This window comes from Microtus ochrogaster, chromosome 19 (assembly GCF_000317375.1).
Source record: "Microtus ochrogaster isolate Prairie Vole_2 chromosome 19, MicOch1.0, whole genome shotgun sequence".
NCBI classification, from domain to species: Eukaryota; Metazoa; Chordata; class Mammalia; order Rodentia; family Cricetidae; genus Microtus; species Microtus ochrogaster.
In genome coordinates, this window is record NC_022021.1 from 9,394,302 (window position 1) to 9,406,665 (window position 12,364).

General features: G+C 39.3%; 1 protein-coding gene across 2 annotated transcripts in view; it reads left to right on the plus strand.

The window, feature by feature from the left end:
* Atg10 (autophagy related 10) overlaps positions 1-12,364 on the plus strand; it is a 299,820-nt gene that overhangs the window by 139,437 nt on the left and 148,019 nt on the right. The gene's annotated exons all lie outside the window — the stretch shown is intronic.

A 12,364-nucleotide genomic window follows, 5' to 3' on the forward strand; every position in this document is an offset into this window, starting at 1 on the left:
CCCTTCATCAGCCAGCACAGGAGTGCTCCCTTCATCAGCCAGCACAGGAGTGCCCCCTTCATCAGCCAGCAGCCGTGCACATTACAGCTGTGTGCAGGCTGCTGAAGCCTCTACCTAGAGTGTGGAAGAAGGTAACCGCACACCTAGATGTTTGTGGGGACCACTAAGGGGAATCCCTGGGCTTGTTTATGTTAGCGTTGGCAGGACTCTATCTAGTTCTGTGCTAAAGTGCAGAGCAGACTTCAGCTCAGTCCTCTGTCTATGACAAGTCAGGGATCTCAGCAAACCAACACCTGCCCGATAGCTGGGACCTGTAACTTGGGAACCCAGGTGACTGTCAAGAGGTGTATTTTTGGTTGTGAGCCTAGCCTTTAATGGGTGAGCCATCTATACAGATGTTTGGCACTTTGATTATTTAAATTTATTCATTTTGTTGTGAGTTTCTTCTTTTTTTTTTTTTGGTTTTTCGAGACAGGGTTTCTCTGTAGCTTTGGTGCCTGTCCTGGAACTATCTCTTGTAGACCAGGCTGGCCTCGGACTCACAGAGATCCGCCTGCCTCTGCCTCCCGAGTGCTGGGATTAAAGGCGTGAGCCACTACCACCCGGCTGTGAGTTTCTTTATGGGAGAAAAAAAATGCTGTTACTTTGTATAATGTTGTAAAGTCACTAAAAATTTCAAAAAAATTAGAATGACACCCTCGAGTACAAATCATAAAATACAAAAAGTATACATTTTCTTCCCCTGAAATTGCTCATTCTTGGAACTGACTTTTCTAGTTGTTGCCATTTAATACTTGACAAGAAGCAAGTTAATGGAGGAAGGATTTGTTTTGCTTTCCAGTTCAAGGGGGTTCCTATCATGACTGTGAAGGGAAAGGGAAGACAGGGTCCAAGGAAGCTGAGGCAGCTGGTCACATTGCTCCTGTATCAGGAAGCAGAGGATAGACAGGAAGTAGGGCTTGGCTAAGCAACTTCAAGGCACTTCCCAATCTGGGGAGCAAGTGTTCAAACCTGAACCTACAGAGGACATTTCGCATTTAAACCTCAGCCTTACCTGTCTTTCTGTCCTCCCTGTTGCTCTGGCCATTATACTATGCCACTATTTTAATTAGAAAGAACTTAAAGTTGTGAAAAAAAATGTTTCTAAAAGAAATCTAGAACATTCAAATATGTGCTCCTTGTTACTACAAAGGATAGTGTGTATACAGCGTCCTATTATGGGTTGTATTATGACATTTTCACATGTGTACAAAATGTGTTTCAATCTCCACCTCCCTTGATCTTACCTTCTACTCATTCGTCCTATTATCTTCCTCTTCCCTTAATTGGAGAGCTCTTCTGTTTGAAGCTGAATGAAGAGAGAGAGGTTGGTGAGATGGTTCTGTGTAGCTGCTGCCCTAGTTAGTTTCCTTTGCTGTGGTAGAGCACCGTTGCCAATAGCAACTTTGGGAGGAAAGGGTTTATTTCTCTTACATTTCCTGGTAGCAGTCCATCACTGAGCAAATTCGGGCAGGAGCTTAAGCAGGTCCAGAATCTGGAGGCAGGAATGGAAGTAGAGACCATGGAAGGATGCTGCTTACTGGCTTTCTCCTCATGGCTTGCTCAGTCTGGTTTTTTTTTTTTTTTTGTAGTATCCAGGATCACCAGCCCAGGGGTACAGCTCCTGTGAGCTTGGCCCTTCCGCATCAATTGACAATCATGAAAAGGCACCATAGGCCGATCTGGTAGGATCATTTCCTCAGCTGAGTCCCCTCTTCTAGAATGCCTTGTGTCACGTTGATTACCACTAGCTAGCATAGCTATCAAACCTAACAGCATGAATTTCATCATTGGAACCCATGTTATGGGAGGAAAGTAAATTGTCCTGTGGTCTCCACATACACCAGGTTAGGAGAGGAGGATGTAATGTGCTATGGCTAGGACAATGACTTTACAGCACATGCTCAGCTGGACATGGTGGCACATGCCTGAAAATCCACTATGCAGGAGGTTGAGGCTGGAGGATCGGTGACTGGTAGCTATACTGGGCTACCAATCAAGAGCTTGATCTAGAAACAGAACCTGAAACCTTACATCTCTGCCGAGACAAAACACTGTGTTGTCTTTGAAAGATGCTTCCATGCATTTGTCTTTCCTGCCCATTACCTGATTTTGTTTGTTATAACAGTATTGTAACTTTCTCAAACTTGATTATATTTGCATTTGGCATTATAGTTAAGTTCCATTTAAGTTTGGATTTTTCTTCCTTGAGTTATTTTGATTCATATTTTAATTATCGATTCCCGTCGCTGGGCAGAACTTTTTAGGAAAGTCTTGCAGGTGACTAAGTTGAGAATGATCTGTGTTGTTTTACTACAGGCATACACAGTTGCCTGCTGTTGCATGCTGTTCCTTCTAGACATGTGCAGATGCTGACTCTTGTAGAGCTCTGAGGATGCTGGCCCTTCTAGAGTTCTGTGGACGCTGTACCTTCTAGAGTTCTGTGGGTGCTGGCCCTTCTAGAGCTCTGCAGATGTTGGCCCTTCTAGAGCTCTGTGGATGTTGGCCCTTCAACAGCTCTGCGGATGCTGACTCTTCTGGAGTTCTGTGGATGCTGACCCTTCTAGAGCTCTGTGAGTGCTGGCCCTTCTAGAGCTCTGCAGATGCTGGCCCTTCTAGAGCTCTGTGGATGCTGGCCCTTCTAGAGCTCTGCGGATGCTGGCCCTTCTAGAGCTCTGTGGACACTGTACCTTCTAGAGTTCTGTGGGTGCTGGCCCTTCTAGAGCTCTGCAGATGTTGGCCCTTCTAGAGCTCTGTGGATGTTGGCCCTTCTACAGCTCTGAGGATGCTGACTCTTCTGGAGTTCTGTGGATGCTGACCCTTCTAGAGCTCTGCGGATGCTGGCCCTTCTAGAGCTCTGCGGATGCTGGCCCTTCTAGAGCTCTGCGGATGCTGGCCCTTTTTCCACTGGTATTCAAAGCTGCTGTGGAAAGTCTGAGGCTGGCCTGGTTATTCTGTTTTACATGTGATTTATCTTTTCCTTCATTCTCATTTTGCTTTTATTTTCTTGTTTCTGTATTCAACTTTGATATTACTAGCGTGTGAAAAACTAAGTTGAGCCCCTATTTCACAGTATATCCCTAAATAACCCTAATTTAGCTGAATAATTAAAAGTTTTAAAGAAGCCATACAATAATTAAGTGAAAACACTGTAATCTTCAGCAAATGACCCCAAGATAGAAATCATGAAATCCTGAATCAAAGGGAAAGAAAAAGTAGGAAGAAATGATGAGAGAATGTGATCATTATAGCAGTACATTTTCATCAGGATGGCCAGCTCCCAAATAATGGCAGAGACTTACTATTAATTATGAAAGTTTGGCCTTTGGCCTAGGCTTGTTTTTAGCTAGCTCTTATAACTTAAATAAATCCATATTTTTATTAATCTACGTTCTACCATGTGGCTTTGATTGCTCTCCAAGTCTGACTCGTTCTGATCTCCATGGCATCTCGTGTGCACCCTAGTTCAGCTTCTACTTCTTGTCTCCGCCCAGAAGTCCCACCATTCCTCGTGCCTAGACATTGGGAGTTCAGTAATGTATCTTCACACAGTGTGCAAATATCCCTCAACAGCTGTGGGGACAGGGGGATTGCAAGAAGTTAAATATGGCATATGATAGGTGATAGTTGTAAATGTAAGATTTTATGTGTTATATTCATTATAAAATGAACACAACCAAAGAAAGGTGGATATGGGACAGAGAGAGGCATTTTGTAAGTGGAAAAATTCAAGAGAAGGGTTTAAAAGTGAACTCCTCAGAAATCAGGTTTTACTTTTTTAATTATTGATTTTATTGAGCTATACATTTTTCTCTGTTCTTTTCCCTCCCTCTCCCCTCTCCTTCAACCCTCTCTCAAGGTCCCAATGCTCCCAATTTACTCAGGAGATCCTGTCTTTTTCTACTTCCCATGTAGATTAGATCTATATATGTCTTTCTTGTTGTCTAGGTTCTCTGGGATTGTGAATTGTAGGCTGGTTTTCTTTGCTTTATGTCTAAAAGCCACCTATGAGTGAGTACATTTGGTATTTGTCTCTCTGGGTCTATGTCACCTCACCCAATATGATGTTTTCTAGCTCCATTCATTTGCCTGCAAATTTTTTTTTTTTTGGTTTTTCGAGACAGGGTTTCTCTGTGCCTTTGGAGCCTGTCCTGGCACTAGCTCTGTAGACCAGGCTGGTCTCGAACTCACAGAGTGCTGCCTCTGCCTCCCGAGTGCTGGGATTAAAGGCATGTGCCACCACCGCCCGGCTTTGCCTGCAAATTTTAAAATGTCATTTTTTCTGCTGTATAGTACTCCATTGTGTAAATGTACCACATTTTCCTTATCCATTCTTCAGTCAAGAAGCATTTAGGTTATTTCCAGGTTCTGACTATGACAAACAATGCTGCTATGAACATAGTTGAGCACATGTCCTTGTGGCACAATTAAGCATCCTTTGGGTATATACCCAAAAGTGATATTGCTGGGTTTTAAAGAAGGTTGTTTTCTAATTTTCTAAGAAATCGCTATACTGATATCCAAAGGGGCTGTACCAATTTGCAGGTTTTATGTTTTAAACATTGAGAAGTTACAGATATTGGATTAAATAAGCTTTAACATCCTGCCACGTTATGAAATCCCTCAGACGGTCTATTATACTGGTTTGGGGGATGTTATGTCTCATCCTTCTGTTAGCATGTTTCCTTCTTCATAGGTCCCAGGAAGATGTCCTGTGCATCTTTCTGTTCATCTTATGCATCTTGTCCTTCATAGTGCCTTGTCCAAAGCCATGCATAATGGTCCTGAAATAAATATGTAATAAATAGCAATTTTTGTCAACTTCTAAAAATTATTTTTTAGTCGCTAGTTGATGAAATATATTTGAGAGGGCATAGAACATTGATACTTAAATGAATACAGCAGATTATTTCAAAAATTTAAAAATAATTTACAATTGGATTTATGCTTTTTTGATTAATGCATTTTATTATTTGAATTCAAATATTTATGCTTTAATAAGGGTAATTGAATACCTAAATGACATTTAAAAAAATTCAGTTTCTGTTAATTTTACTAAAAGACAATATACAAAATTGTATTTCTAGACTCAGATTCCTATAAATTAAAAGAAATTATGTTTACTACTGTATGATTTATTGGATATTAATGCTGGAATTACTAAGAACTTTGAAAAATGATTTTTGACACACATCGATAATCCCAGTATTTGGGAGACTCACATAGGAGTAGCATGAGTTTGAGGCCAACTTGGGCTTTATAGTAAGACCATATCTCAAATGACAAAATACAGTAATATAAAAAGACAGAATTATGGCATGAAACTACGCTTTGTGTACATGGTTAGAGATTAGTGATAACTGATCATTTTTGTTTTGTTCATTTAAATAGGAAGACTGCATATTTTATTAAATCAAGGTACATATTCAAAGTGACAGGATGATTTTATAGGCTGCTTAACTGCATATTTTCTTTAGAGAAACATATTGTGTGGTTAGTGATATTAAAGATGGTATCAACCTTGGGATATCAGATGTATTTATTTTTAACTTTTATGCAGATATAGTCATTAAAATGTACATTTTAAGAACATTTTGAATGTCTTTCAAAACATGTTTGAATGGTTTCCATTTGAGAAGTAATGTGCTAGATTTGTTATTAATCCAAATATAGTAATATAGCCTATTTTATTGATCTTTCTATGATTTTTAAAACTAGGAGTGAGAAAAGTCACAGACGCAGTTTGTTGACATATTGCAACCCATATGTGTGCTTTTCTGAGGAGGAAGGTATAGCATATACCATTCCTCCAGAACATTTAGTACCAGATTTATGATTTTTCTAATTTGGTTTGTAGTTTGCCAAAGAGTATGTGAGTGCATATTTGATGAGAAGCATATTTTGCCTTGAATCAGATGAAGAATACTTAATGAGTCAGTGCTAAGGGATAATGCAGGGAAGATGAAGACAGGCAGACTGAAGGGCTTTCAAAATAGCTTGATGCAAACTGTAACACACATAAAGCAACGCTATGTAAAACGTCAATTCTTTTTTAGTGTTTCATGCCCACCACCTCAATAAAACCCTGCACTACAGCTCCTCGGGATGGTGTTTCACATTATATGTGGGGTTTACATTTGCATTGGGCAAAAATGTCTTTCCAGAATCTTACATGCTTTCAGAAGCACTAGTTCTGCCTCTGAGGGGCTAGTGGCCATGTTCTCTCTAGCAAATATCTCTCAGAATAAGTCTAGAAATTACTGCTTAAAATTAATTCTCCTTTGTGATCATTTGGTGGCAATTATTGTTTTGTTTTGACTTTTATTTCTTAGATTGCCAGTGAGGCAAAGCTATTCATTTAGCTATTTGTATCTCTTTGGTACCTCACTTATTCTTTTACTTCTTATTGATTTATGAGATTATTAAAGATCTAGTGCTTTTTGGGTTACAAATATTTTGAACAATTTTCATTTAATTTTGTTTGTAGAGTTTTGTCTAACATAATTTTTAAAAATAGCTATAGTTAAATCTAATGGCCAGTCTGTGCTTTTCTTTTTTGTAAGATCTGAAAGCCCTGTCTTATATAATTTGATACTTCTTTTGATACTGTGATGCAGGAGGGGGATAACCTGGGAAAGCTTTTGTATTGTTTAGCTTGAAGAAGTAATAAGAAATGCATTTTGGGGGACTGTGTACTTGTCATTTGTAATGACTCATTGTTTCACCCCAGATTAGGACTCTGCTGCAGTCGCCAAAAAAGATGTGTGACAGTTGCAGTAACGTAAGAGGAGCACATGTGCACCTGTGAGAACCAACTGCTCAGCATTATTCAGGGGTAGTCAAAAAGAGCAATAACCGTTCTTAATGCTGTTTGTTCAATATAATTTCAGATTTATTTTGAATTAACTTGGGTTTTAGGAGTCACCTGAATCAGGTTCTTCCATCTCAAAATGCCTTACATGTAAAATTTGGTAGCGCAGCCATTTGTAGGTTGTGGCTCATCAGTCAGTGTTTTTGATGGGCATAAAACACAGAAATGGTTGTGTTCTTTTGGTGACTCTGGTCAGCCAGGGAGTTGCCAGTGATTCTGCACTTGATTAACAGTTGTTGACCAGCTGACTATTTCTATTTATTAAATACAATTTATTGACTACTAGGAACTATAGTAAATGAATTCCAAAACCTTTAAGACAAGAAATATATGAGGATGAGAGGGTTTAGTGAAAAGATGATTAATTATATTTTGAGCATATTGAATTAAAGGGCAAGATACAGACTTTTTGAAGGTTCAGGGAACATTGCAGAGGAGGGGGTAAAAAGAATGTATGATTCAGAGAAACACGTGAAGTGATGTCTTCTGGACATGCCATCTCTGCTGCACCACTCATAGTAGCAGTGGTTACTGCACAGGTCCCATCAACCTTCCGTCGTGGACTGGGGAGGAGTTTCTGCATCCTCACCCCTCCCTGCAGATCTGTGGGCAGTGAATGGTTCCTGGGAGAAGAGGAGTCATGTTCCTCAGTGGTGTAGCCGGCTACAAGTTATTCAGCTAAATAACTCCCCATCCATGCTCATGCAAACAACCATAGTTAAATGCAGTGGTCATTTAAAAGACATGAAGGTAGGTGGGGAGAAGAAAGGGTTTTAGGACTTCTGTAGGAATGGGGGGGATGAGAGAGAGGGAACACGATCAAAGTGTATTACATACATGTATAAAATTGTGAAGGAATTATGGAAAGAAATTCCATGGGACGTTTGAATGAACACATGACTCTATCTAGACTTTAGATATGTGATCTTTTGGGAAGATTCAGACTTGCTATGGAAATGGATGTGGGAACCACAAAAATGTTTGAAATTAATAAGGTATGGTGACGGCTGAAGAAAGGGCTTTGGGGAGTACAGTTTTTAAAGAGGTAAGTAAAGAAGAACTGACTGAAGCAACTGGTGATCCCAGCACTTTAAGAGAAGACTCAGAAGAGGGTACCTATTGTTATCAAAAGTAAAGGAGTAGAGAATTTAAGGAAGAATTGGTCTTGACATAGATTATGTGAAAATTTTGAATCCCTAGAAAAGTTCTAGGAAAGCCACAGATTCTCTGTTCTTCCTCTTCTCTTTTTGAAAATACTGTCTTTATTAATTCTTTGGAATTTCTTATGTTGTATGTTTTGTCTAGTTGGAGTTACTATTGCTGTGATGAATCACCATAACCAAAGCAACTTGGGGTGGAAGGAGTTTATTGGATTTACACTTCACAGTTGATGATGAATCACAGTTCATCATCAAAAGAAGTCTGGACAGTAACAGTGTAGGAACCTGGAAGCAGGAGCTGATGTAAAGGTCATGGAGGGACCTGCTCTTTATGGCTTCCTCAGCCTGCTTTCTTTTCGAACCCGGGTTCACCAGCCCTGGGATGGCACCATTCCCAGTTTACTGGGCCCTCTTTTATCAGTCACTAATTAAGAAATGCCCTACAGTCCAGTCTTATAGAAGCATTTTCTCAATTGAGGCTCCCTCCTCTCTGGTGACATTAGCTTGCATTAAGTTGACATAAAAGTAGCCAACATAATTTTGATCATATTTGTTCCTTCCCTCAACTCCTCCTAGATCCTCCCCATCTCCCTTCTCACCCAACATTCTGTTTCCTCTCCTCCCCTCTCCTCTCCTCCCTCTTCTCCCCTTCCCTACTCTCCTCTCCTATCCCCTCCCCTCTCTTCCCCTCCCCTCTAGCATCTCCTCTATTCACCCCCCCATACCTCTGGTCTATAAAAATTAAACCTGTTGAGTGCAGTTTGTGTTAGCTAAGTAGTCTAAGAAGTTGGACCTGACCTAGAGTGTGATTAATATATGATCACCATAAAAGAAAACAGACTCTCCTCCCAACAGCTGTCAGATACCAATAGCCCCTCAACTAGTGGTGAGACTTATACCCACTACCCCTCATTTATTCAGGGATTTTTGTCTAGCTTGAGTTTTCACACATTTTATGCATGCTGTCACAATCATTGTAAATTCACGGGTGCATCTAGAGAACGGTGTTTCCTTAAGTCATTCAACACCTCTGGCTCTTACAGATTTTCTTCCCCATCCTCACCAAAGATTCCCAAGCCTTCAGGGGACTGATACAATACAGGTGTTCCATTTAAGGATGAGCACTCTGAGTCTCCTAGTCTCTGCACATTGAGCATTTGTGGGTCCTGTGTTAACTGCCGTTTGCTGCAAGAAGACACTTCTCTCCTAAGGGTTGGGTGATGCACTGATGTGGAGTCGGCGGTCTCCCTGTGTTCACAGGTTAGCCTGCTGGGTGGGTGTAGTTCTTGAGCCTGGCTCGGTTTTTATTTGAAGGCTATAACTGATGGTTGAATTTCTTTAACCTGTAGAGATTTTCTACTACTTTAACTCTATGGTATCTATATGAAATTCCTTTTTTTGACAAGTATGATTCATTTTACAAGACCTTAAGATGGCTGCTTCATACGAACTGTAAGAGGATTCCTAAGTTTAGAGAGAAGTGTGTATCCCTTTTAGATAAAGTATGTATCTTAAACTACTTTTCTCTTTAAAATTTCTTGGTTCATTGTGCCCAGGAAGTTGCCTTTTAAGTGGGGTAATATTTTTAAGGAAAAGTAAAGGGCAAGTAATTTTTAGTTATTATAAATGATAGCCTTTATATGAGTATTGCTATAACATTTCTGCATATATTAGTGTATGTGGTAAGATGGAAGGCTATAATTTTATTTATGAATTTTTAAAAACAAAAATTATGGACTTGTATTTATTATTATGGTTTTCTTTCAAAGATAGAATTATTTTAACAATAAACTTAATATTTAGCAACGTAGAGAGAGCTAAGAACAAAAATCACATTTTGGAAATAGAAATATTTGGATTATTTGGTGGTAGGATGGCAGTGCTTAATATATGAAGATCTGTTTTGGATTCTGTAATTTAAAAATTCAGCAGGCCAGTATTCATCTATGAGTACAACAGATAGCGAAAAGACACGCCCACTCTGTCCTTTGCTTTCTCCAATTGACCTGAGAGCTGGGGTTAAAAGTTCAATTATTGACAAGATTTCAACATCAACTAATATTTCTAAAGATGTCTGATTCACAGCAATTATATACTCTTAAATATCAATCCTTCTGATAACTCACCAGCTACTTTGTGTAGGAGAAACTTCCTGACCAATGAGTGGGCAGTTAGGAGCCATTGGTGAGTTATGGACAGCTATCAGGAAAACCTTCCACAAGACCATGATTAGTCCAGGTACCTCTAATGAAATGGGGGCTTCAGAATTTATGGGATATACATGGATAAAAAGTTTACAAAATAAATATGGGACTAATCAGAAAAGGCAAAGTTCTAGAAAGAGGATTTATGTGTTTTTCGTTTTGGAGTTACTGCTCAGTTGTATGTGTGTATGGTCATGGGGATTGAACCTATGGCCTTGCAAACTCCAACCAAGTTCTGTATTAATGACATTTGTACCTGGCCCTCTTTTAAACTTTTGTTTTCCGACAGGGTCTCACCAAGTTGCCTAAACTGACTTTGAATTACATTGTAGTCCAAAAAGATCTTGAACTTGATCTTCAACCACAGCCTCCTGAATAGCTAGGATAACAGGCCTTTCCACCAGGCTTGGGTCAGGCATTTGACGTGGGCAAATCTCTACCCGCAATAGGATGGAACTGACTTTACAAAGCAGAAGCTTACCAATGTGTTTTATGATGGACAGAAGAGTAGACTAGGAAGAATCCTTGCTTTATGTTTTCTTTTTATTTTGATCCTATTAGTTCAACCACTTCCTTTCTGATATTATACACACACATACCCCAGATGTTTCTCCTTCCCTTGACTGGGCAAAAGATAAAAAATTTGACCCCAAATAGCAACTGTAGCTCACAAGTAGTAGGACAGAGACAAGAGATTGTAGGGGGTTTAGAGACCAACGGGATATCAGAAAATCAAAATGTCTGCTAGATGAGCGAAACTATAGGATTTTATTTGGCAGATAGTGACCAATGAACCCAGTCCTCTTATTATTAGTTTCTTAGCCCTGTGTAACAGGCATCATAAGCTGATCATGGGGACCCATGAGGTCATCACAGAAAGCTTCTATCCAGTATTCTTCTTCCATGGAGAAGGCTCCTACATATTTTCTTTTCACACATTTTTCTAGTTTGTCTACTCACAGTTAAATGTAATTTTGGTGGGCCCTTATAGAATGAAGATTCTTTTGACAACAGGAATTTTGCTTTATGTACTGAGTTTGCTTTCTACAGTTAGAAGTTGGAGGTGGAGTTTGGGGAGCCTAGTCCGACATTAAACTGTCATTAAAACCAAAGAAAATAGTTAAGCTAAAAATAGGCTAGTTACTTCTTTCATGCATTTCCCTTATATTTCATAGATTCTATTTAGTATGTATAGTAGTTAAGAAACATTTTTATCACGTTCATAGAAAGAAGTATCAACACAGTAACAAAGCTATTTAATTTGAGGACTTGTTTTAGTGAGAACAGATTGGGATGACATCTAATAATGATTGGAAGTGGACTGGCATATGAGTTAATAATTTTTTATTATTGAAGTCTGCCATCTTTTAAATGGATTCTTGACTTAATGTGCTTGGTTTGATTACAATAATGCCCAATAGTTACTACAAGCTAATTAATAAATTGCTTCTTGAGGCTAAGGTTTGATGAGCCCTTTACTGAAAATACCTTCAACTATGCCAAAAATGTGCTTTATGCCAAACACCTTCTTTAGCCTCAGCCACTGTCCCTGCTTAGAGGAAGCAGAAATGTACAAAGGAAATGCTAACCCATCATTAACAGTATCAATTACAATACCCAGAAAAGACCGAACAGATGAAAAGATTTAAACTAAACCTGGCAAAATGCCCAGAAATGCCAACAAATATGGCTTACATTAGACAAAAATATTAATAAGCACATAAAATTTATGCTTTAGATTCAGAAGTCTCTTCTTTTCTTTGGGATAGGCCTCTTCTTGTCTTTGCTTTCTTTTTTAAGTTTAAAAAATCTTATGTCTCGGTCTGTGTTACGGTATGTGCACTTGAGTGCAGCTGTCCACATAAGCCAGAAGAGGGCATCAAATTCCTTGGAATTGGAGCTGTAAGTAGTTGTAAGTTGCTTGACTGGGTGCTGGGAACCCAGCTTGGGACCTCTGCAAGAGCAGTACTTGCTCTTAACTACTAACTTAACTCTCTACCCCCAATATATTGTCTTAAGAATTCTTGTTTTTCTTTTCTTTTTTCTTGCCACCGACTCCTCCTCCTCCTCCTCCTCCTCCTCCTCCTCCT